General features: G+C 39.8%; 1 long non-coding RNA gene across 1 annotated transcript; it reads right to left on the bottom strand.

The window, feature by feature from the left end:
* Positions 1 to 1,390: 1,390 nt before the first annotated feature.
* LOC142924017 (uncharacterized) lies at positions 1,391 to 27,014 on the bottom strand. The gene is made up of 4 exons (XR_012941148.1): positions 26,435 to 27,014; positions 6,639 to 6,702; positions 3,568 to 3,612; positions 1,391 to 1,964 (listed from the first exon to the last, which is right to left on the bottom strand). It is a non-coding gene; the product is annotated as an uncharacterized LOC142924017 (long non-coding RNA).

Here is a 27,014-nt window from a genome sequence, read left to right as displayed (position 1 = left end):
ACCTCCTCTCCCCCCCACTGCCGAGGCCTACTATAAAACCTCGTGCCACGCCCCCTCTCCCCCCCCACCTCCTCTCCCCCCCCACTGCCGAGGCCTACTATATAACCTCGTGCCACGCCCCCTCTCTCCCCCCCACCTCCTCTCCCCCCCCCCACTGCCAAGGCCTACTATATAACCTCGTGCCACGCCCCCTTCTCTCCCCCCACCTCCTCTCCCCCCTACTGCCGAGGCTTACTATATAACCTCGTGCCACGCCCCCTCTCCCCCCCACTGCCGAGGCCTACTATATAACCTCGTGCCACGCCCCCTCTCTCCCCCCACCTCCTCTCCCCCCCTACTGCCGAGGCCTACTATATAACCTCGTGCCACGCCCCCTTCTCTCCCCCCACCTCCTCTCCCCCCCACTGCCGAGGCCTACTATATAACCTCGTGCCACGCCCCCTTCTCTCCCCCCACCTCCTCTCCCCCCTACTGCCGAGGCCTACTATATAACCTCGTGCCACGCCCCCTCTCTCCCCCCACCTCCTCTCCCCCCCACTGCCGAGGCTTACTATATAACCTCGTGCCACGCCCCCTCTCCCCCCCACTGCCGAGGCCTACTATATAACCTCGTGCCACGCCCCCTCTCTCCCCCACTGCCGAGGCCTACTATATAACCTCGTGCCACGCCCCCTCTCTCCCCCCACCTCCTCTCCCCCCCACTGCCGAGGCTTACTATATAACCTCGTGCCACGCCCCCTCTCCCCCCCACTGCCGAGGCCTACTATATAACCTCGTGCCACGCCCCCTCTCTCCCCCCACCTCCTCTCCCCCCCTACTGCCGAGGCCTACTATATAACCTCGTGCCACGGCAGATCTCTCGCCTACTTCAGCAGTTTGTTATTGCTGTGGTTGTCCCACCTGATGACGATTGCTTTTGTTGCGATCGATAAGTCGTGACATATTATGTTTCTACCTACGTGACTTTACCGAAAGAACCAAAGAGTATGGATTCCTGCAGTCACGAAAGCTTCAAAATCAAGATTTCCCTTGTTAGTTTAAGATCGAATAGGTGAACGCGTGCAATTTCATATTTAATGTTTAGTTGTTATTAGTGAGCAAGAGCACCTTTTGATACCATCTTCGCCATCAAAAAACAGCTTTAAGACTACATTTAATACAAACTAACAGACCTCTGTGATATTGTATAATACCTACACATTGACGACTGTAATACATCCTCTGGGATTGTGTAGAGACTTCAACAGGCATCTGTGGAGGTGTTAAAATACAGCTTTACTCTTATTTCAATTTTTTAACACAAGATACGTAGTCAATACAATACACACATGGCCTATTATTAGGATCCTATGTTACCCTATGAATAAAATGTAAATACAGTGCTCACATATTGTAAAATATTTACTGCATCGGATGCAAACACAGTGGCATTCTTGCCACCAGGAAGTCTGGCAGACACCGTGGGGAAAATGTTGAAAACGTCTACGATCAGCTGACCTCCAGGACATTTCTAAACCTATGATTGTATCACCTGATCATTGAGAGCCATATCTGGAAAGATGTACGTGGTCTCTGGTGAGACTAAGGCGTAGAGCATCACTTAATATTCAAGCCAAGATGCTGTTAACCTCCTGTACCAAGACGCAATTAATACGTCACTGTTTATTAAACAACATCTGCACTGTTAAATATTAAGCAGTCTTTTTCACACACACACATTATAGCTGCGTATATAAATACTGCACAGGTGTATATGCTGTTAACACGTGGCTATGACAGTGAACTCACAACGAGTGATTGACAGGTGGGATGCATGTAAACATGTCAAACTTTTATTTTATTTTAAATCCTTTATAGTATCGTGTAAAGTGTGTGTGTGTGGTATACAGTACTCGGAGTCGCACTGTATGCATACTGCAGACTTGTTTGTGTTCAGTTTGTTGTCCTCCCGCGCCTCCGATTAGCTGTGTACGGTGCGAAAAAAGTTAAACATACATACAGATGTTTGGAATCAGGAAACCATTGTGTTGACCGGGCCTCGGGTTTCCAGCCTATTGACTTACACATAGACCCTGGACAACACACAGGACATGCTGTACTGTATCCCAAAGGTAATTTGATCTCAAGGTCTTTTTTCTTGACATACGAACGCCATTCACACCATTCTCTAGAAATTGCAAACGCAGCTGCGCTTGTTCAGTTATACCCTTGCACAATTGTCTCAGCTTAATATCTCTATCAGTGGAAGTCGGAACCCATTAAGGTACTCGTTTTATGAAGCCCTGAGATATTTACTTGGAACCTACATGGCAACGAGAATGAAAACCCATCCTGGAATAGGAACATTCATAAATAATAGAAACCAAGTCGTTGATGACTAAGAAATGTTATTTACGAATGGACTTCAATTAAGGAGAAATGGAACCCTAACCGAACATTGATTATTTAGAGACCTTTCACAGCTTAGCCCAATTAAACAGTCAGCCACTGCTTTATCAATCTAGAGTTTGCAGCCAAATACACTGTATTTTTTATATTTTAAGATTGACTTAACATTGTGGTGCTAAGGGTGCGAGGGGATTTGTAATGACATTTGAAGTTTGTGAACTACTATATACATTGTAGAGGTATCCCTCGCATAACGCACCCACACCCCCATAGCTAAAATTCACTGTTACGCAGACAAAAATAAGAAAACTGTACACATTACAAAAAAAATACTGTGACAAAAATTAAAGGGAAAAAAAAATGATATCGCAGGCTAACCGACCAAAATCTCAATCCGATGGCATCACTGCGTCATAGCAGTTTGCATCACTCATTCTGCTACCAGCAGCCCATGGAAGCATTCAAGAAGCCCTGACGTTACAACGCCACGTTAAGTAATCTTTGTAAGTGCTAATCTTTTTTTAATCTTAGTTATTATTTGTTTGCATAAATGTTTAACTTCTTTCGCACCGTATTTAGTTTATTTATTTATTATTAAACTCCTTATTAAGTATTTGCTTTAATGTTCATAATGTTGTTATTATTAATGCACATTTTGTTAAACCAGAGCTAAAATAAGGGGCCGTCTATAAATGACGTCACGCGCCGAGGGTGAGGGGGGGGTCAGACATTTGTGACGATGTGTGACGAGAGGGGGGGGGGGGGGTTGAGAAATGTGACGTCACATCAAAATGCGCAACATTAAATAAATATAGACAACACGTTCTACTCAATTAAATAGACTTTTTAATAAATGTTTTCTCCTACAACATCAGAGTGCAGCGCCACATTAAAATACGCACTACAATGACAATCGTTTAAAGCGATTTGAAGCATGTTTTATATTTTTTGGGGGGGGGGCAGGGCTTTGTGACGTCATATTTGAGGGGGGGGGTCTGACTTTTTGTGACCCCGTGTGACGAGGGGGGGAGGTCAAAATCGTCTAAAATCGCGTGACGTCATTTACGGACGGCCCCTAATTGGATTATACTTAATTTTTCTTCGATAACGCACCCCCCCCCCCCTTTCAACATGTATATCTATGGAAAAATAGGCTTCATAAAGCGCGATTCAACTTACGTGCTGTTTTTCAGGAAAGCATGTTGCGCGTTATGCGAGGGACGCCTGCAATACGAAAGATCAACAAATTAATTTCAATGTCTAAAAAAACTTTCATAAGTCAGTGATTCTATTGATGCCAAATATTTAGTTATTTCTGTAGCAGTATAACATTTAAAACACACTCGCATACACATTTCATGAACCTTAGTATAATTATCTAATATAATAGATGGTCATGAATGATTGATGTAATGTAGTTGCAGGAAGAGTAGAGAGTTTAAACTTATCACAAATATATACCCGACTAATCCTAACTAGAGACTATCATTATAACAAGAGACATCCAAATACCAAACCTTTGCATTTTGGACCGAAAAAAAATTCTGGTGAAAAAACGTACAACTCTGTCTTGTTTTGTAGCTATGCCTATGAAGTATCCATTTAGTCTGTGCCGCCATGGTTGAGCACGCCTGTAATCCAGCACCGTGGAGGCGAAAGGTTGGTGGTAAAACGCACTTACCGTGGGCATCAAGGAGGTGCCGTACTCTGGCTCGCCAGGAGAATGAAGCACATTAAGTAGACTAATCGCCATCGGTTTACATCTGTACGGGGATAGAGTGTTGCCCTCTGGAATGTGGGTTTTCTCTGGGTGCTCCGGTTTCGTCCCACTTGCATAAACTCACGAATTGGCTGAAAACATATTAAGAGACCCTCCTGAAAAGGAGTCCTACAACTCAGTGTGGCTCTCCTGGATAAATAAGTAATATATTATCTGGGAGTTTAAAAGATTGATAAAAACATGATGTAAAATTTCACAACCCAAGAATCAAACATGTCAATGTAGCTGCTGCCTTTCACCCCCCTCCCCCCGAAAAGAAAAACTGATTTGAGGAAAGATTCTGGCAATGGGTATAAATTACTGGGGGATCTCATGACATTCTCCCTCCCCCCCCCCCCCCCCCCCAGATCGGGACCGTACCGACTGAAAATTAGCACAAGCAGAATGGCAGACATTAGCATTGACAAATACATTACATTTATTGCCCGTTTTTAGCACGTTCAATTAAAAATAATAAATCAATGTTTATTATATATGTATATACACATGTTACGTATATTCATACATCTTTTATACAATTATATGTATGTTTTCCTCCCATGTACCGTTTGGATTTCCGGAGCATAATATATGTGGAGGTATGCATAGACGACCCACTGCTTTACATTGTCCCTGGTTTCTTCCAAAACGCAGTCTGGTTACAGTTTTCACTCCCACCACCACGGCGGTCCAGCTCGCTTTGGCCTATTTCCAACCGTGTTTGGGGGGGCAATTCTTTGATTTTAAACCCATGTCTGTTTAGAGGTTTTCAAGCATGCATATTGCAACGAAAACTCAATTTAATCCTGACCTAAATTCAATGGAAGGACAATATCGTGAACGTTTCTTTTTTCAACCCAGGTCTATGACAACAAAATATATCTGGATAAATTGACGGGTGTTGAGTGCAAAGACATCAAAACATCAAATCCATAGTGGGCGAACTACGCCCAAATAGACCGACTAGAATTAAAGGGAAGACTGGGAGAAAGTGATTAAGAATAAGGTCAACTAGATCACACCACCCCCCCCGCACCTCGCAGCCGGTCCTGGAACCTCTTTTTTCCCTCTCCCAATCCCCCTCCCCACACCAAATCAGAAAACCTCCCCCCCCCTTATGTGGACACTCAACACCCCACAGGGAGAGTCGATGCCCAGAGGACACAACCCGCACATCGCCCCCCCCCCCCCCCCCCGCTGTTGATTGTTCTCTCGCCTGTAACAATCGAATATGCAATGGATTTAATAACAAAAAATTCAATCCAAAATTGGAAATTTCTTTCAGGCTTAGCAAGTCTTTTTTTAATTGTTTAACCTAGCCATTCAACATTTAGTTTTTTAGAGATATTTGAGTGGCACTGGATACAATGTGACGATGTTTTCAATAGCATTCAGTCTTCAGGTACATTTTAGAATAGGTTGAAGCTCAGGCTGACAGTGAAGACTGCAAGCAGTCCCTGGCAATGATAGATAATTATAATCTACCCAGCCAGGTGGCATTATGGCAGAGTGATTGACTCACAGCGGGAACGTCGTGAGTTTAAATATTGGTGGACGGGAGACTCACCCCATCAACTCTCTCGGGTCAGTAAAATAATTACCACCAACTGTGCTTGCCCTATGAATAAACTACTCCTGCCATGGGATTGTGGAATTTCCATGACTGGTCACCATAAGGGATGAGCATTGCTGTAATGTTGTGTATCTTGTGAGGCTGGTCACTGATAGATTTATTAATCGTGGTTCAGTTACCAGTGGACATAACTGTACAGTAGCCTAAAAAAGAGCATAGATTAGGTAGCTTAAATATAAAACACCTCATGTGTTTCATTAGACCTCCTTTGCCAGTACCAAAATGTAATAATAGGGTTTTTCCCCCTTTTTTTTCTCGCAACAAAACTGAAACCTTTTAACGAGGATTCATGCCTGCATTGACCACAATACCTGCAGTCAAAATGCAAACAAAAAACATACTATGATAATATATGCATGCAAAGCCGTCCCTTGGTATGGACCAATCAGTTTCAAGGACAATGCATATATTATCATAGTATGTTTTTTGTTTGCATTTTGACTGCAGGTATTGTGGTTAATGCAGACATGTCTCCTTGTAAAAAGGTTTCAGTTTTGTTGCCAGAAAAAAGGGTAAAAAACCCTATTACTACCTCATGTGTTGTTAATTATTTCATGTTTCCTATCAGCATAACCTCTGTGCATTGCAAATGCATTTTATAATACACCACATTAAGCACTCCAAGGATGAAGATCCCTCTTTAGCCTCATGTAGAGTCTTGGGATATACGTGCTGTTACCAAGCACCTGGTAAAGGATATCAGCGCACAAGGATGGCCACCTTTGTCTCACTCGTGCCAATCGTCACATTGGCACGAGTGAGGAGGGGGTTTTAGGTACACACTTGAGGCTGGGTTGATATAGAGAAGGTCAGCCTCATATATCTGCATGACACGATGTGTATTTCTAAAGTACTTACATCGCAGCTTCTGGAGAAGCCATTGTACTGTAGAGGACACGCCAGGCCTACAGTCTGAGCCATACTGTAAAAAAAAACCCAACAACAACCTATGATTGTGGTGCATTTGACAATATTTCAAGTCATATTTACGATAGTTTTATTTTACCAGGTAAGGCCTAGTGAGCTACATAGCTCTTTTTCAGAAGCGACCTGGCCACAAATGATAGCGCAACGCAGTGGCTTATCATGTGGGAATTTATTGCAGTCAAATACTCAAAATGCATGTTTCGAAATGTGGAGGGAAAAACTGGAAGACCCGGAGAAAAATCAACGCAACTACAGGGAGTACATGCAAACTCTAAATATACAAGCGCCAGGGTCGGGATCGAACCCACGACCTCCTCCCCCAAGCAAGGTAGTTAACATCTTGCCACTGTTGCGCCCACATCCAAACTAAAGGATGACCAGATAAAGGTTGCCCTGAAGCCTGCAACCACAACGACCCTTGTGGTAACAAATCATTTTCTAGCAGAATGTGACCTATGTGCAAAGATTATTGTTTCAAGTACTATTACAAGGAAACAAAAAACATGACAGATTTGCACTTAGGTAAAACACTTGCAGTCGTTTTTCAGTCCACTGAAGGATAATGGCCTCCCCATTCTTTGTCGGTCATCAGCTTTGTTTGGCCATATTTTACCATGCTGGTCATTGCTGCTTGGCAAAGGGATGGCCAAGACTTTGTTCTGATATTACTCGCCACTGATGCTCTCCAGGGCCGGGGATTGAACTCAGGTTTTCGGGTTTGTGCTAACCACAGCACCACCTATCCCCCCTTTACGTGTTATTAAAATGCATTATTGTAAATGTGGGGAATCTCAAACAATGGGGAGAGGCTAGATATGTATTTAAAATGTGGCATTAACATCAATCAAACACTCCATGGAAATTATGATATATATATTTCAGGATTATACTATACATTTTCCCCTTGTTTTATAATGATCAAGGTTATATTTTGTATGTTCATCTGATATATTGAAGCTGTTTCATATTTGTTTGAAGAGAAGGACCTTAAAGAGGAGGTAACATGTGGTCTGTACCTTTTGCAAATAGTGATCGGCTAACTGTATACATGAACTATTGACCCAGATGGCATTTTAACTTCACAAGCAATCCCCATTGTGATAACAGGACCTAAGTCGAGAAGTAATTCTCATTACTATAAATATATGTTTACAGCCTTTAAAAGAAACTGGAGCTAGAAGGAGAGGCCGGTTCTTTTATTAAAAGATCAAATATTTTTTTAAAAAATTCAAACTCTATTAACCCTTGTCATTTAAGTTCCAGATTATTGCTTTTAGCTGAAAAGGTCGCAAGTTCTTTTGTCTCGCTTTTATCTGATAGGTTTACATCACAACTTGTGAAATGTATCCCAGTGGCTACATTAGCACCACAGGTACATGTACTAGGTATATATGTCTACATATAATAATAATAATAATTTAAGGCTCTTTGTCAATCCAATGCTGGATGAAGGCGTCCCGTATTGGTCGTGGTGAGGTTATTTCACCATTCATTGTCACTATGGTCAATGCAGTTTGTTGAAGGAGGAAACCAGGACCAGGTGAGATATCGGGAATGAAACTCAGGTCTGCCAGAATTAGTGTGCAAAGTGCTATTCACTACACCATCACTTCAATCTCGTGTATACATATATTCACGCTAAAAAACAATGAACATACATTTTAAGATATGCACACTCATGAATGCACATGCTGAAGCATAACTTTATGGTCAATTTTGCATACATACATTCATGTGGAGATATTAAATCAAGCACAGCAGGCATACAGTATTTGTATGACTATCCATTGTTTGTTCTTTGCACAGACCAAATTCATGCATTTATCACACTCTCAATTATCTGGTAATGTCCGTGCACAATAAATTGTGCCAAGGTCACATGCAGAATTGCAAGTGTGCAAACACATTGCATGCAGGAACCTATATTTCATGAAAAAAAATATCCATAATTGTCCCCTCTATGGGCATTTATGGCCTGTTTCAACATTAGCTGGAAAGGTAGTTTATGCCAATGATTGGTGTGAAAACATGCAAAATCGTGGGAAATCATGGAGAATTGGCTCTTTTTCAGCCTAAAACTAACAGTAGTATCAACTTTGACAACGTATATAAATCAAACCCTTAATCTAAATTCCAATAAGAGGTGTAGTGGAATTAATTTGGTATTCAGCATGGATGGTCTTAGTTTTTTTTAGTTCTCACCGCAGGAACCACTTAAAGGGATGGGGCAATTATAAATACAGTATCCACATACACACAAGAGTTAACACAGCGGTGACTCCTTTGAAACTGGCTCTTTGAGCTTGGCACAATGATGATCTGTAAGAATCATAAACACACTCTGAACCTCAGGCATTAACACGAAACTCGATGTATTTCAAAGGCGCCCTCCAAACTGGAGTAATTAAGGGCTAACTCACATAATTAAATTACAGTAAAGGCATAACATTCATATTACTAATATCAGAACATTTTGTTGTCGCAATACGGATTAAAACCACAATTATAATTATTTTATACATCGCTAAGTACAATGAATAATGATGTAACTGTATTGTTCAGATATGGTGCCCTTAACACAGGCCGTCATAAAAATAATAATCACCAGGAATGTAATGATATTCTGGAAAATAAGGCATGCTGAGGTATCTTGCTAACATCTTAAATGGAATTGTAGCAAAATACTGTTGTTAGATTGCTGTGCTGAATAATGGAGTAAATCACGTACATAATTGCATGATGGGAAAACGAGTATATATTTTTTATTTCGTATCCTTCTATTTAATTTTGAAATAATGTTTTACAGCTAATTGTCAATCAATTTCCGGATGAAGGCATTCTAAAACCCTGTCAAGGTTGCTTGACCATACTTCACCACTGATTTTTAGCCATATCTGGGAATCACATAGCCTACAAAAATGACATAGCCCATGAACATGCTGTTAAGTGAAAACATTTTTCTAGCCTATTTATGCTGACATTCCCAATTTTTTCTTGGTGGATGGAGCAGTCATGCAGTGGCTAGTACACTCCATTATGAGCACAGTAATTTGAGTTTGATTTCCAGTCATGAATAACATTAGTAGTGAGTATTATATAAACTGGTCTTGGGCCCTCCCTGCACTAACCCCCACTGACTAGCATGGCAAAGTGTGGGCAAACAACCCCCATGATTGGCATGTTGTAGGAAGGTCTTCATCCGGAAGTGGATTGACAAAGGTCTGTGAAAATATATTAAAAAACATTGGATAATTTTTTTACTTTACAAATTATTGCAAAATAGTTTTTAATTTGGCAAACGTTTTGCGGATAATAGTCCCCATTATCTATCTGACAATAGTGAACATTGTGCCAATGTCTCTGGAATTCTAATATCCGTTTTGCAGCAGATGGCAAGCTTTGGTAATTGTGTTTGTAAATTAATAGGCAGAAGAGGGAAATGGACTGTTAATGTCACGGGAACTCATTGCAGAAAGCGCTCCAAACCATGAGACTATTTTCTAACCAGAGTTGGCACCAGAACAGGCTCTAGGGGTACCACATTTCAAACTTTTACCCCACAGATTTTTGTTGGCTATGCCCCCGACTCCACAGCACTTTAATTGTACACCGCCAACCTTGTCGAACGCTCCACCCCCCACTTCTCCCTCCTCCCACTGGCCAAGCTGCTGAGTACTCCGTGTGCTTTCCTCGGTGTATTCTTTGGAGCCAGCCTGATATTAGCTTTGCTTACACGTATGCACACCGCTGCTAAGACCTTTGTTTTCTTTAGCCACAACTAAAACTGAACCCCAGCCTGCAAATGCACATTCCTCCTTTTCACATGAAGGCAGAAACCAATGCCTTAATGAGGGGTTAAGATGTGCACTGCACCATGATTATTTTGGAGTTGAGCTGATGTTGTCAGCTGGCAATAAACTTCCAAAGCAATCGAGTGTCTTTGTTAGTTACTGGGAACATTTTTAAAATGGCATTTTATGGGTCACCAGAGGTCACACCTGTTGGACAACTTCAAAAGCATTCGAAGAGAAAAACAACTTTTAGTCCTTTAAGGTGAAATACACGTTACAAAAGTCTATGCGAAAGAATGCAGTCCAAGTAGGCGTAGGTGTGTCTTGTTTCTGGGTGTGGCATTTCTTTTGAGCTCCTAATTTTCTTTGTGCTCATTGGAAATAAAATTATATACAAATCGTGTTTAGATGTGCCAAAAGTTTATTTTGTTGTGTTTATGGATTCATAAAAAATGCATGCAATTGCCTGTCCATGTAGGTAACTACTATCTTTGAGGAAATATGTAGTGTTAAAAACACATATTCTGGCTGACATTCCCAAATCACGATGTTTAGGATTTACAGCGATGAAGTGAAATGTTAAACGTATTTGAAATGTGAGGGCTGTGGGCACTGCTTTCCTTTCTACTTGGAAAACAATAGAAAGGTTCATACTCTTGGTTCTTTCGGTAAAGTCACGTAGAAGGGAAACAATAAAATAATAAAAATATAAAACATTACCGAAAGAACCAAGAATATGAATTCGTGCAGTCACGAAAGCTTTAAATCGAAATAGAAAGGTTGTGAGCTCTAATACCAGTCTAGGGCTAACTCAGCCAATTTTGCTTCCAGAGGTGATAAAATACGTACTACTTTGTGGGAAGACTCAATTGGTCATTGAATGGAGAGATTTGCCATCGAATGTAAATGTGGAATTTTCACTACTGACACATTTGAGCCGACATTTTGACTTATGACTTTGATTTGGTACACTATGTGAGCACACAAAAAAGTATTTAAGTATTTAAGTATGTATCGGAATATATAGGAAAAATAAGAAAATAGAAAAAAACTACATCCTTTCATTTCCAAAGAGAGCCAAACTGAGCCTCAAGATTTTGTCAGTAAGGTTCTGCTTGGGACATTGGGCCAATTCGTATTTGAGTATTTTTTTTATGCGGGAGGAAATTGGAGTACCCAGAGAAACCCATGAAAAAATTAAATAATTTGTGCCTTTCAGATATAGCATTAATTAGGATCTCAATGCAGGATGTTTGCTAGAGCTCTAAACGATACAGTACATTTAAGAACCCACATTTCTAATATGTAAAAAAAATGAGAGTACTTCAGACTTACTGGCACCATGGAGGTCAAATGTTGTGATTCTCCGGCATGGCCAGATCAACCAATCAATCGTCAGCGAATCAAGGTGATTCCTGAATAGTATTGTAGATGCCAACCTGTGAAATTCTAGTCACGTTTTAGTCTGTAGACTCCATGTAATCATTCTATTAGTCTAGTCGACTAATGCAGTAATGATTTTAGTCCACTCTGAGTTATTAAATGTTGGTAAGTAGGGCAACACTATTCCACCCTCCCCATCCCACCATTATAAGGACAGCCAATCAGTATGCTCAGTAAATCTCAATTATTTTATCGACTCTAATGACGTTATGTAATTATCTTGATCTGCGTCTTCATTCAGACGAGTTAACTGTATCTCACCATCGTCACGCTCAGGATTCTGGTGAAAGATATAGTCATTGTCGTGCTCGATCATTTTCATCCACTTCATAGTCGTTTTTTTTTACAACAAAAATATAAATGTTGAAGTCACCAAGTTGATTTAGTTGACAAAATGAACACTCAAACAAGGGAAGATTTTATGAACCGTCTCTGAGGATTGTCCATGGAGGACATTTGAATTGTTCCGAGAAAACATCAAATAGGATGGAAATAGAAATTCAAAAAACGGCAGCCTAAAGTAATTGGCTTATACCCAACAGAGATGTCAGGCAATAATACACACACACAGAATTCGGGAAAGTGCACAGTGTGGAATAAATAAGGAATGGAATAAAAGAGTGATGGCAGAAAACACTAAGGTATTGGTGGCAGAAAGCAATGAAGCTATAAAGCAAGACGAGGTGAAATAACCTTTCCGTATGAGAATATCATCAAATGCGAGCACTGAAAATAAGAAGAATAAATCAAATCACATTTTTACAAGCTAGCATGTGAGCTGAGATACCTGCAGAAGAATGAAGAAAGTAGAAGGGTTACATTACCAAACGGATTCTGACATGCTTTAATAAGTAAGGCACTGGCTATTATATTAGCCGTATTGGTCCACCAAATTGCTGCTGGTTACAGAGATGAGACTGTGACGCTTGCTACACGCTGCTTCCGAGCCGATTCTCCATCGCTGCCGATGTTACTGCTACTTGTGTTTCACCCATCGTTATTGCTTATACCGATGCGTGCTCTCTGCACAAGCTACGTTGCCGCTTCATCATCACTATTAGCCGTGTTCTATTCACAGCTAGATAAAGGCCTCCCCTACATCAGCACCATCGCTAATGGCCTCGTGATGCAATCAATTCAGCTCCTATGTACAGGTTAATCTCAATCGTTTCATCTCTGAGTGGTAGTATTTTCAGGTGCGCTTTCTATTTTATTTGCCAAAGTACAATAACATCAACTCCGTACAGTACTTGTGGTATGCATGTATTAAATATAGATGTATACAAGCCGACTCGGGATATAAACTAATTAATGAATATTATTGGAATTCGTGAAGGTTAAACTTGACCGTGCCTCTATTCATAACATCAGTGACGAACAAAACAAACTTAGTGTTAGAACCAAAATTCACTTCTGCACAAAGGCCGTGTACTTTTTACACAGTGCTGTGTGTTGGTTGTAGGTTATATGTAAGTGGGAAAAGACAAGCTGTCAGTGCAAGATTAACCACATTTAAAGGAGCTCCTGACCCCGTGAAATATCATTAATGAGTGTCACAGGTCTTTAAAATAGTAAAAAAAATCAATATCAGTCAGTGTTTTGGGGTGAGAAGTATCATTCATCATTGCTCATTGTATTTCATTCACATTTTTCACTTGCTATGTGCATGGCATTGCATTTCTAGTCACAAAAGGCTCTCACAATGTGTGGGTGTTGTATGATGGGTGTTACAAAATATCTGTAGGCAACTCTGATATACGAGTAGTAAATAAAGGAATGGCTTTGAATACAATATGAAACGATGCAAATAGGCATTTACCACACAGACGTTCTCAAATAACCATTTATTTTGACATCTGGATAGTCCATAACGTAGTGTACCTGCTTGTGCACCAGTTTTCATGACGTGACCATTCCTTACTGCCGCCCAACGATTTCTGCGGGAAATTGCCTTAGTGCAGTGCTGTAAAACTTAAGGGTGTAAGGATTCATAGCTTAATATCGATTAAAATCGATTCTTAAAGCTCACAATACATCGAATTACGTGTGTACGAATCCACACTTTTGAATGCATGCTTATCATATTCAAATCATATGCTAATATCACATTTAAGCTAATGCTGTGAACGAAACTGTACAAACAATACAGAAAAAAATATTAACATTACTCACAAAGTGCTTGCCACAAATGTATCACAATACACCTCGCTGATCTCGTCTAGGAGCATAAACCATCACGCAAACTCTGGTCATCCTTGCGGCGACTTTTGGCTAACCATCGAACAAAGATGATCACTGCATCGCGCACTTTCGGATGCGCTTCTGCAGCCATCTGGAACACTCTTCCTTCCGATACTAGGAAGTCACTGGAGCTATACACATTTAAATGTAGATTGAAAACTAATTTCCCGAGAACTGCGTTTTGTGTTTAGTTTGTTGTCATCTCCCCGCACCTCCGATTAACACGGTTGGCTACGTTCAGTGCTTAAGAAGTTAAACATACAGGTATTACAATACAACAAATAAACTGTTCTTGAATGAACCCGTTGCCTGATTCACAACAATTGAATGGCCAGGGGGTGAGCCATTACACCCATGTTAAAGTGGTTGTTAATTACCACGTCATCAAATATTCAGAGCAAGCTGCTGTGCAGTTTTGTCCTGAGCCATATAGTACATTTGATTTACAGTACTTGAATATAAATTGTAAAAATATATGTTTCATCGTAACTAATGTACAGAAAGCATATTAGTTACAATGTATAGAAAGTACATTAGTCGTACATTAGTCAAACATTTTTAATCTAAATTAAACTCTATTTGTTTGTTATTATACCAGCTAAGTCCCCACTGAGCTCTAGCTCTCTGTTTCCTAAGCAATCTGGCCACAAGGTGATAGCTCAACGAAGTGGATTATCACGTGGAGGGAGAACTGGAAGACCCGGAGAAAATTTCACGTGACCACGGGGAGAACACGTAAACTCCATATATACAGGCGTCAGGGTCGGGATCGAAGCCACGATCTCCTGTGTACCAGGCGAGGTAGTTAACATCCCGCCATCGCAACGTCCCATGCACTCTCACCGAGCGAAATGAGATATTGAATATCGCCAAGTGAGATATTTAACATCCAGATTGAGACTCTATACAAGTCATTGCACAAATGTTTTGAACTGGCAGGTGTGAGAATAAATAGAGGTAATTGACTTGTAAGGGTAGACCACATGTGCTCTGTTTATTTTTGTGTGACCAATGTACTTGATGCATTCACTGGATTAAGCAAGGCATAAAAACATAATTCATGTAGCTGCCATGTACATCATCTCGCAAGTTCATAGGTGTAGATGACAAAGCCCTTACTGCTCAGGGCACAACATTTAAGAGCATTGCCAACACTCTAAAACTGCTGAGCTAACTTTATTGGAGGCATATTGCCATCGTTGGTGACTCCAACCAAATCTTTACAAAATCACCACAAGCACTTTCCACTTGAACAATCATGTAGCAAATGGTAGTCACCCTTCATGTGCACTTTTGTGGTAGTCCAGTGTGCTATGACCCTACTCCAAGTTATCTAGGGGTCATCATGGACAGAAGCCAGACCTTTCACCCCCACATTAAAAAGATCTGTGACAAGACCAATTAAAAAAAGTTGTGCTGCTACAGAAACTTGCAAGAATGACCTGGGATACCTGAGCTGATGTTCTGCGAACTGCCACCCTTTCATTGATCTACTCGATTGCACAATATTGTGCTCCAGGCTCGTCGAGGAGCTTGAGTACAAAAACTGCGAGATGCAAATTTAAATAACGTAATGCTCATCATAACCGGAAACCGGAACACTGAAATCGACACCATAGCCCCTGGCTCCCTATTCTGGCAAATATTCTGCCACGAATTATCCGCAAAGACATGAAAATTACAAAGGAGTTTACACGTTTTCTTGGCTACCCATTAACCATGCCCTCAACAATGTTCCTCGCTGTCAACTGAAGTCACGATCCCCTATTTTGGATCACCATCCTAGAATCTTACCCAGATCCAGAAGAGTGGAATATCGTGGGCGTGTAGAATAAACACCTCATTCGAGACCCAAACATTGCATCTACTGGCTTTGACATTCCTCGAAGATACTGGTGTACCATCAACCGCATCAGAACATCAATGGGCCGATGCGCAACCCAAACTATGGACCATAAAGTTAAACCACTTTGTAGTCTGTACTCCTTCAGAGGAGGAAGAGAAAAGATACACGAACTCTCTCCTGAAACCCTCTCATGGATAGTCGACGTTTAACATAATGCCATACGCTAGAATAGAATATTAATGCACACATACTTTAAAACAAATGCAGTAAATACCAGTACAGCAGTGCAGTTCGATGCGTTTGTAAATTGATCTCACCATACAAAATGAGCAATGTTTTTTCAACAGTTTTTCAGCAGTATGTAAATTATAGTGGGGGATTGTATAAATTGGATATATCAATTAAAAAATAAATGTATGTCTTTGCATCTGCATATGTCTATGCTCAAGAGTGTATTAGTTGAGATACGTTAATTTAACCATTTGACAATTTACAGAAATGTATTTGATTTAAATACATATCTAATGAGTTCCTAATAAAAAATACTTCTGTTTCTTAACATTGAAATGTGTATCATGCTCAGAGCAACAAACACTGAACAGCCTTTGATCTATGTTGCAGACATTTTCATATTGAATGTGTATTTTACAGTTTTATATATATAAAAAGCAATATGCAGCAACAACAAGGTTCCTTGATTTAAATAAAATCTAACTGTCACTGATATTTCGTAGTGTCAGTAGCATTATATGTATTGGACAATAAACATCCTCTCTGAAAGGTGAAATGGGTGGAGGGGTGTCTTGGCAATCGAGATAAAGGTCATGTCTTATGCCAGTTCGTGCCTTGGGACAACCTCCGAATAAGATGAAACGCAGTGACACTACATGCAATCAAAAAGCCATTGTCAGACATTAACAATACCAATACATTAGCTTTAAGCACTGAAATTATCTGCGGAATGCATGGCATGAGGTTAATATAAAGCACTGCCGTAATGGGCCAGCATACTCTTCACATTTGATGTTTGTTCGCCAAACCCTTCTACGGTAGTAGGAAATTGGAAAAACCTTTGAATCTTGTACAAGAATTTTCCCATGTTTATATAAAAACAAATTATACTAAATATATTCTTTCAAGTTTGTGTAAGCATTCCTTCAAGGCATTTGCAGAGAGTCATAAGTAACCCAAAACATATCCAAGTCAGAAAATGGTTAAAAAACTTGATTGTTGTTCAATACAAATTCCTGGCAAGTGCGCATGCCGACATTTGAGTATAGAAGTTGAATATGCATTAATTTGAAGAATAAGGTCATATTTCATTATACACTCAATGTCAATGCACATAATTAATTATTGCACATAGTTGGTGCAAAATGTATGTATGTATGCTGAACTTCTTTCGCATCGTAAGTAGCCAACCGTGCTAATAGGAGGTGCTGGGAAGGACAACAAACTGAACACCACACTTTAAAAACCTTTTGACTGTGTGTAATGGTGGGGTTAACACGAGCACAGCATAACCAGGAGCAGAGTGTTTGTTTAGAACTATGGATACAACATTTTTGGAGATTTATCATCAAAAACAGACACGATAAATTCAAAACAATAGAAAATAAACTAGTAAAAATCTTAAATAGTATCAAAAAGACATCTTTAAATAGTCACCCATAATGCAGGTTTTTTGGGTTAGATTCCGTAAATATATAAATGTGTCGTTATACCCGCCACCACCCGCCACAATCAATTAGTAAGAGTTGTCACGTCGACAGAATATGCCAATTCGTTCCTAGTACAGCACACTGGTGTGTTGGAGGGCAAATCCACAACATTTACAATCTGAGTATGACGTTCCGCCAGTAATTCCAACTAGCTTCATCAGGCGATAGCCAGATGTTTTTTGGTGGTGGCGGGTGGTGGCGGGTTTAACGACACATTTATATTTACGCGATCTAACCCAAACAAACTATATTATGGATGACATTGGTTTCGAAAGCCTACGTGTTAAACTTAAAGTCACGCTACAATAAATTAGTACCAACTTCCCATTTCTTGATATAAACACATACACTGTGAACGGCGACTTGGCTAGTGGTGCAATAAAATGCCTTACACAGTAAACACATTCTGTTCGTGGGTATTACAATAAACACTGAAATGCAATACAAAATCTGAATATTTCTTTGTACTGGAGGAATCCGATGAGCTTTTAAGCTCTTTTTTCCACAGATGTCCAGTAGGGGCGGGTAAGAACGTTACAACAACAAACAGTACAAAAAAAACATGATCGTCGTGCAAAGTACAAGAATGATAAACAAATCACCAAAACACAAACAAATAAAACTAACCCATCCCCATATCCTACCAGGTAAAGCCCACCGATGATTTTTCAGAAGCGACCTGGCCACAAGATAGAAAGAAGTGGCAGCTGTTTGCCCGGATAGATGATTGTACATTTTTATTCACTACAGATACGATCTTATCATTGTTCTGTCAGACTTCTTGTTTCTCTTATCCCAGCTATCAGGAGGTTTGTTCACAGTAACTGCGACGCCTTGTTTTCACACGCTTTCTATGGCACTGCAATCTTTAATCTGTACAGAGGTGCAGCAACCTCACTGCAGGGCAACATTATTCTTCTAATTCTTCCCTTGCAATGTTCTTAAGTGGAACTCCATTTCTTCTACATGTTGAACCTCAAGAAACCCGTTTTAATTTAAAGAAGCTTACTACCTCACACTTTCCGAACCTATTTGGCTTTGTGGATGGGCTCTTTGTGTTTGAAAACCTCAGGGCCTCTGTCTAGCAAGTCTATTAAACGATGTCTCCCTGCTCAAACAAGTGTGGGACAGTGTTGATCTTCATTACTGGCCCATAGCCAGTAGTGGACATTCAACATTCCTATACAGGAGCTATTCACTTAATAGAATAACCGCTGTTGAGTTGCTACAGAGTGGTATGGATGTTATTGACTCAGGAGGGATGATGGGTTGATTCCATTCCCAAACAGATTTTTTTTCTCTCTCACAATGTTCGACATGTGCATTAGTTTCTCCATGACAGTGCCAGGTTGCTGAATGAAATGGGTTTAAAGCCCAGCCATTACACCAGCATTGTGTACATCTATGCAGTTGGAGTGGGCATTGTGCAGCAGAAACTGGAAATTACACGCCGTTGAAATGACTGCCATGACATTTACAACGAAAAGTTGAGAAGAACCAATGTATTTCAGTACATTTGTGAGTACGTGTACATGGCCAGACTGCTGAATAGCCTGATGCAGGAGTAAAGCCAAGCTAAACCCACGTTTAAACATGGATTAGGAATTATAAGAATATTCGTTCCTTCTTTAACCGAAGCATTTTTCTTGGGGTTGCCACCTGTCCAGGTTGACAAGTGCAGAATGAGAATTGGTGCTTGTGTTTGGGTTACAGGACAAAAGCAACCCAGACAATGTGCAGTTTTGGGACCCATTCAATGGCATTGTCCAGAATCCTTCCATGGGAAATTCATCCCCCCCTCCTCCTGCCCCTCACTAAAACATTTTCCCACTCCTACCCCCTACTGGGCAGCCCGTCCTCCCATCTCTTCACCACTCGACCTGGTCCGGCAAAAATCAAAACATGGTAACCACATCGAGCCCTCTACACATAAATGGCTTAAAGAACCCCACCGTGCGTGAAATGGCAAAACTGTTTGGACACATAGCATAAACACATTAAACATTAATTCGTCTTTCAGACTTTAAATAACAGGAAATATGTACTAAGTATCGTTGAGAAGAGGCCTGTATGGGTCTGAATGTCCCACGTAAACAAGCCCAGGCTTGCCTTGCCACCAGAAGCCTCGGCTACTTTATCAATGTTTCTACCCCATTGTGGTGAGCTTTCCCGCATTGGCAGTGCTAATAGGTGGTAGTGGGAATGGAAGTGCAACATGCTCAGCAACAAACAGCATGGTAGACTATTCATTAAGGCCTTTCATTAGACTATTCCTCAACTCAAGAAACCCCGAGGAGGCTTCCAGAGATTCGCTCAATCACCGAACATGAATGTTGTGCTGACGACTGTTCATTGCGATTAAAATGTTGTGCTGCACTGTAATTGGCACAAGTATCATTGACCAAGAGTCAAAAGTAAACAAAAACTGGCAGTTAAGAAATTACAATGTAATCGAACAAAACCAACATAATCACCCACCCCGATGATTGCTAGGGGCCCTTTAACAATTATTCCTATATGTTGTTGGTGTGTGAAAAAAAACACATTCGTCAAAAATTAATTTGGAATGTAAAAGCTTGTTTTTTTCAATTGGATTTCTGCATAATTTTCAGTGATTACGTAAACACGTTTTAGAGATAGAATTACGTCTCTCCACAAAAAAAATACTGCAATAAGTATTTTAGTCCATAAACCTACAAGTCTTCCACACCAATATTGTCCAATAAATGGTGTTTAATCAGGAAAACCCTGAACTGGTTTTGATCTCGGTGGTCTCAATTAGCAGCCAGGCCTGTTAAACAAATACTGCTGAGTTGCCATTTGTTATCGGCAAGAGCAATGCATAAAAAAGAACCTTGGGACATATTGAGTGCAAAACGCGAACTATTGTAAAAAAACTAATTATATTCTGTCATGGGAGGATTAACGACATGTACAATTTTAACAGACTGAGTGATGTGTGCTTCGCTCTTAATGTTTATTAATGGTTCTTGTTTTGTCTCTGGTCACTGCGCTATGAGCGTAGTGACCTGGGTTCGATTACTGGGCATGGCTAACATCAGGGGCGAGTGATATCTGAACCAGTTCTGCCCTGTCCCCTGCCTGGCGCCGTGCAGTATGGTAAAATAAACCTGATCCAGCAGTAGATTAGTAAAAAAGGATTTAAAATTATTATTGTTATTTGGACGTTCATTTCATGAATATATTTATTTATACAAATTGATTTTCCATGAACAAAAGTGATTTCTTGCATTCAAGCAGTATTCATCTTTTGTTTACAGCCTTGAGTAAGTGGTGGAAATTCTACAACCCTATGGCAGGGGCGAGGCTATCCATAGGACAACCACTGTTGACTTCCCCACGAAGAAGTAGTCACTGTATCGATCCTGGAAGGATGATAAACTGAGTCAACCCCCAACCAGGAATTTAACTTGCAAACTTCAGATTACAAACTGACTATTGTACTATTGAGCCACCTAACAGGTATTCCAATGATCCCATGGTGAAATTAACATGAACTATAGATACAATGTGCATCAGGTCATACTCCAGTAAAGAGTTTGACAAGCTGTGTGCACACATGTGAACTATAATACACAGAAGACACAACACAAGCTGTGTGCACACATGTGAACTATAATACACAGAAGACACAACACAAGCTGGCGAACATTGCACTCAGTAAGAGGTCAAGCGCCTTAGGGTACTGGAAACAATAGTCACCTGTCAGACAACACTGTAGTTACAATTGAAGTATGTTATTCATGGGTTCGTGAGCTCATTTCTTTAACAGCAACCTAGCATAGGCAAGTGTGATGAGCCAATTCACAAGAGATTGAGCCAATACATCATCCACGTTTTGTCTATATGGTTTGGTTGAACCCGAAGGCTGATTGAGAATATATCTGCATATCATGCAGATGGGCCTTTTTGTTTAAATAGAAACAACAAAAACCGGGACAGCTGGAGTGACTTTATACTTCACTGAACATCACCAAACACTTTGGGTAATGGCCACGATTCGGAGCTTTACATAACTGTATTGCATTTCATAAAAGGATGGGTATATATTTCAAGGCGCACACATCCTCCGATTAAGATAAACAATAATTGTGATAGAAATTAGAATTAAAAAACTATTGACTGCACAAGGTTACAAGACGAAAATACATATATATGATAGTAAATGTAACCTAAGATTTGGAAAAAAAGAATAACACGTGCCGGATTATCTAAACACACGTCACAGTTGTGAGAGTGTTGCATTTGCCTGACACGTGTGCAGGGGCAATGATACATAGCCTACAATCTAAACTTTTTGTTGATTTTAAATGACATTGTTAGAGGGAGGATTCTCGGTTTGCGACTGACATTGGTGGTGTGTGGTGTCTGGGTTTGCTCTGCGCCAGGCCTTACTCCCCAAGTTCCCCAACCTGCACCGACCAGCGTCGTGAATTATGGTCAAACAGCCCCCATGACCGACACGGCTTGGGGGAGACCCTCATCCAGCAGTGAATTGACACAGGGCTGTACAGTGTATAGTATAATACTGTGTGTACTTTCTTTTATAGACATCTGTTTATACGTAAAATAAAAAAATCTGCATATCATATACTGACAGTAAGTTCGCCTTAAAGTCCTGATATGTGAAGTAACGGAACGCCTTATGCAATGTTCACATACGGATTAGGATTTGAATGTATTTGGTACTTAAATGCCATGACCTTACAAATCTTATTGCAACATAAACCAGAACATAGAGATTCCGAATGGCAGGAAAAGTGGAAAATAGGGGAAAATACAAAAACGGCAACGAAGTTTGCGCATTATAGGAAAACAAACAGCGACAAGCTGAATCACAAGGGTACAACAACAGCCACTGGACATGTAAGACTTAAAACAATTATCTTGGTGCTCTTAAAACAATAATATTGATTACCATGTTTGATTTGCCTTTAGAAACCTCTACTTGCAGTACTATTCAAATGGATATTAAGTAAAGTACATTCAATCGTGTGATTTTTTTTAACGAATTGGCTGTTTCTGAGTCCATTATGAAATGAAACAAGATCAGCAAAATGTGTACACAGATCCTCCAGATTCAATTCGACAAACGTGCAGATGATCATCAGGAATAAATAACTATACTTTTTTGTTAAGTGTGAGTTGAAACCTTTCAAACTTGTTCACACATTGTCTTAAATATGTTAACACACAAAATTTGCACCAAACGTTGGTGCACATAAATCAAATGACAAAAAAAAATCACAGTTCACTTTAAATGTTTTTAAAAGAGAAAAAAACGTTTAGTTAATGGGTCCTTTAAAAACATCACCTGAAAACCAGCACACAAAGCTTTCAGCTGAAAATAAACAGACGGAACAATGCTGCCCTGTGGAGGCCTGCTGTGAGGCTTGTTTTTTTTTACTATGGTTTAGAATCGTTTTTGTAGCCTCACTCTTTTCCATGGTGGGGTTTCAAGATTATGGGCGTGGGGCTCAACCATCATTTTGGAAATGATCCATAACCATTGCAGGCCAAGGTCACTCCAATAATAAATAGAATGCATTTTCACATTGACATTTTCATTCAATGTGTTTTTTTAATGATACCTGCCAGAGTAAAACCGTTACTTCGGTGAGAAAAAGCCAATGATAAGAATCTTAGCTCGGATACAGTTTGTATAAATTACAAACACATATACTCCACACAGTTACGGAATAGAGGTATATGAATATATAACTGAACATGTGAGAATGATTTTACCATATGCACGACACGTTGGTGGTGGTGTGCCAATTTTGACATCCCATATTTTAATCTGTATGTTACGAATACAAACATAAATGGAAATAATAACAGGCTAATAAATGAATCTTGCAATACACCTTATTTAAACAGCAGTGAAGTCTGACATGAGACTGTAAATTCACAATATAAACACAGATCTCTGTTAACACTGCTTGGGAAGAAAAAAACAGTGGGTTGTGGCCATGAATAAATAACTCCTCATTTTCTGAGCTATATCATCAGCCTAAACAAAAACAAGTCCATTTCTGCATTCACCTATTGAATATTATTGTACAAGATGCATATTTGTAAAAAAAAAAAACGAATCACAAAAATTAAATCTTACTGATGTCACATATTTGTATTTTATGCCACATGAGAAAGTCAAGAAGATACAGATATACTTACCCTGCCATTAAATATAACAAAAATGTCCTGTTATTGACAAAAACACGTGGCCAGGACGTATCACGTAACATTAACGTTACCATGTGTTTTGAGTTCCTGCCTCATCAGTCCTGTGGAAATAAACCTTTAAGTGCACATTGTGTGGCTTTAAATGTGACCGGCTAATTCTCCTGGGGTCACGTAGGTCGGAGCTGTCACTCTTCCTGGAAAACCAAACGAGCAGCTAATTATCAAGCGGCATTTGCTTCACTTGCTATTATTTGGTTCCCACCAGAGGAGTAAGAAAGAGTGCTCTGTGGTTGAGTGTGTATAAGGGATAGGTGACTGAAAGCTTGTGAGCTAAACAAGCAGTGCTGTGTTTTACATCTTAAGGTGCACAATGAGAACTTTGTCTTACCAGTCACAATATAAAGAGTGTCTATGAGCTAACTAAAACGAAGATAATATTTACATCTTGTGGTGATCGCAATGCCATGCATGTAATGTATTACATGTACAACATATAAATGACTTCACTATAATCACGACTACAAAAATAAACGTTCAATATTCTATGAGTGTTTCTGTAGAAGCCATTCAGAAGAATTAGGTCATTGCAATTCAGTATGTTCACACTGAAATCTCACCATTGTTAATCCATTACATGCAGCTAATCACCAGTCTTCTATGTCTCCCACTTTGGCAAAAACTTTGGAATTTACACAATAAATGTAAGTTTCTTACTTGAATAAATATCGTATTACGAATTTTCAATCATGTTTAACAAATATGGCAAACTATGCAGGCGTCAAAGTTACTCAAAACTAGCACCAGGGTGACGCTCGTGTTTGTTGGCAGCTCTGGACCAGAGGTGCAAATTCCACATTCCGTTATGTCAACAAGGTTTTAAATAATGACATTAATGCAAACCTAAAGCACTGTAATTTAGAGCTGCAACTATCGACTAATGAAATAAACAAGTAATCTATCTATCAATCAATTATCATTTCAATCTATCAATTTGACAATATCTTTGAATTGTATATATACACAATCTTCACCCACTGTTCGACTGTAATTACTATAGGGGACCAACAGTGCAATAATGATCTGTTACTAAAAAACACTGAAAGACAATTACAACTGAATCGTAACTTATATTTTTGGTTAGGCCTAACCAAAAAATTATTATGAATCATATTGGCGATGGAAACCTATTGCTGAGTTATACTTACATGATAAAACGAACACATCAATAATGTTAATGTTAACAATGACTCAAGCAATGAGACAACATTTGACTAGAGGGTAACAAACCTGTAGCACTAACAGTAATTATAACAATATCATCTTAAACCTTATGATAATCGGGTGCCACGATTGTACGTTGTTAATTCCATCACCTGGTATGCAGGAGGTCGTGGTTCGATCCCGATGTTTCGCCTGTATATTTGGAGTTTACATATTCTCCCCGTGATTGGGTGGATTTTTCTCCGTGTCCTCCACATTCAAAAACGTGTCTTTCGAGTATTTGGCTGATATACATTTCCACGTGATAAGCCACTTCGTTGAGCTGTCAGTTGTGGCCAGGTTGCTTCCGAAAAAGAGTAATATAGCTCAGTGGGCCTTATCTGGTAAATAAAAACTAGTTAAATAGTTGAACTATAATGACAATTACTATTACACTGCAATAAATAAGATTAAAACTGAAAAAAATCACGAACCAAAAAAATATAATCATTAAATTCATCCAGGGTTACTAACTTGAGTACCATTTTGTGGAAAGTCAAAATGTTTTAATCTATGTTGTACGTCCCCTTTGGTAGTGAAAACTAGAGTCGTGAATTATTTATTTACGTCTAAATTTATACACTGGCCCTGAGACACATGAATTGCCACTAGCCATATAACTAGGCCACTGATCAGACTACAGGTTGGTTTCAAATTATGTTACTGCCTAATACAATAGAGTATTAATATTACCATCAACCATAATAAATCCATTGCTGGATGAAGGCCTCATCACCATCCTTCACAATCCTGCAGTTGATCTCATCACTCCATCTCTGTGGCAGGTGGCCTGGTGAACACGTTCAGTCATCTTGAGAGCAGGTTGCAGCACTTTTGAAAAGCTGACCTTGATCATTAAAAGCAACATACCAATGTCTAAAGAAGAAAAATAACCCCACAAGCTTTAATAAAATGTCCCAGATAGATCACGTTGAGAACATTGTGTCTGTTTTCACATTGAAAATTATATGAATTAGAAGTGAATGCAGGTCTCGTGGAATGGGCAGATGTATGATTGAGATAAAGTGATCTTAAATAAAACTGCTCCTGCCCTAGGATTAGTATGGACACAAACGTATAAAAAAACTAAGCAATCAATCCACGAAAAAATGACAACCACACTCTTCACACATTACCGGTGAGTTAGCGCACGAGACAAGTGGTGAATAATGCAGAACGCAGTGCTGAACATCTGTAACATGAGCTGCATTATCATACCTCATGCGTGGCAGCTGTGTTGATTATCCTGCAGGATAAAAGACAGATCTTCACAAATCCTGGCCTGTGTCAGCCACATCACCACACGTGGATGCCTGCAAAAAGCTTCTGTTACATGCTCCAGGATACAGTGTGTTCTTTGCGATAATGTTATCTGGTAAATCCAGTTGTCAATTGTGAATTTTGAATGTGGTAAAGTCTGGTTCTATTATTATTGTAACAGATTTATATCATGTTTCTCCCCTGGAACAACAGTGCACTGCAGATAGACAGATTCAATAATTCCATTGAAAGTAACACTCGTGGTTTCAATGAGCTGAGCATTATCATCTCATTATTAACAAATTACAATAATCACATTTCCTGCCTTGTGGCACACGAAGCCTCTTTAAAAGTTCGCTGTTGTCATACAAAGTCTAATAAAGCTACCGTTTTGCTTACCCTTGTGACATGATGACATCAGTTTTCACATGCCAGATTGAGATAGTGATGTGAAAAAAACAGTTCAGGCCCTAGTACCATTTACGGCCTTCGGCAAGGAAAGTCACCAAAAAAATTGCACACGAACGACGCATTCACG

This window comes from Petromyzon marinus, chromosome 1 (genome assembly GCF_048934315.1).
Source record: "Petromyzon marinus isolate PM22_M1 ecotype Great Lakes invasive population chromosome 1, UKy_Petmar_22M1.pri1.0, whole genome shotgun sequence".
In the NCBI taxonomy this organism is placed as follows: Eukaryota; Metazoa; Chordata; class Hyperoartia; order Petromyzontiformes; family Petromyzontidae; genus Petromyzon; species Petromyzon marinus.
Note: the sequence above shows the minus strand (reverse complement) of the source record. Positions and strands in the feature narration are given on the sequence as shown.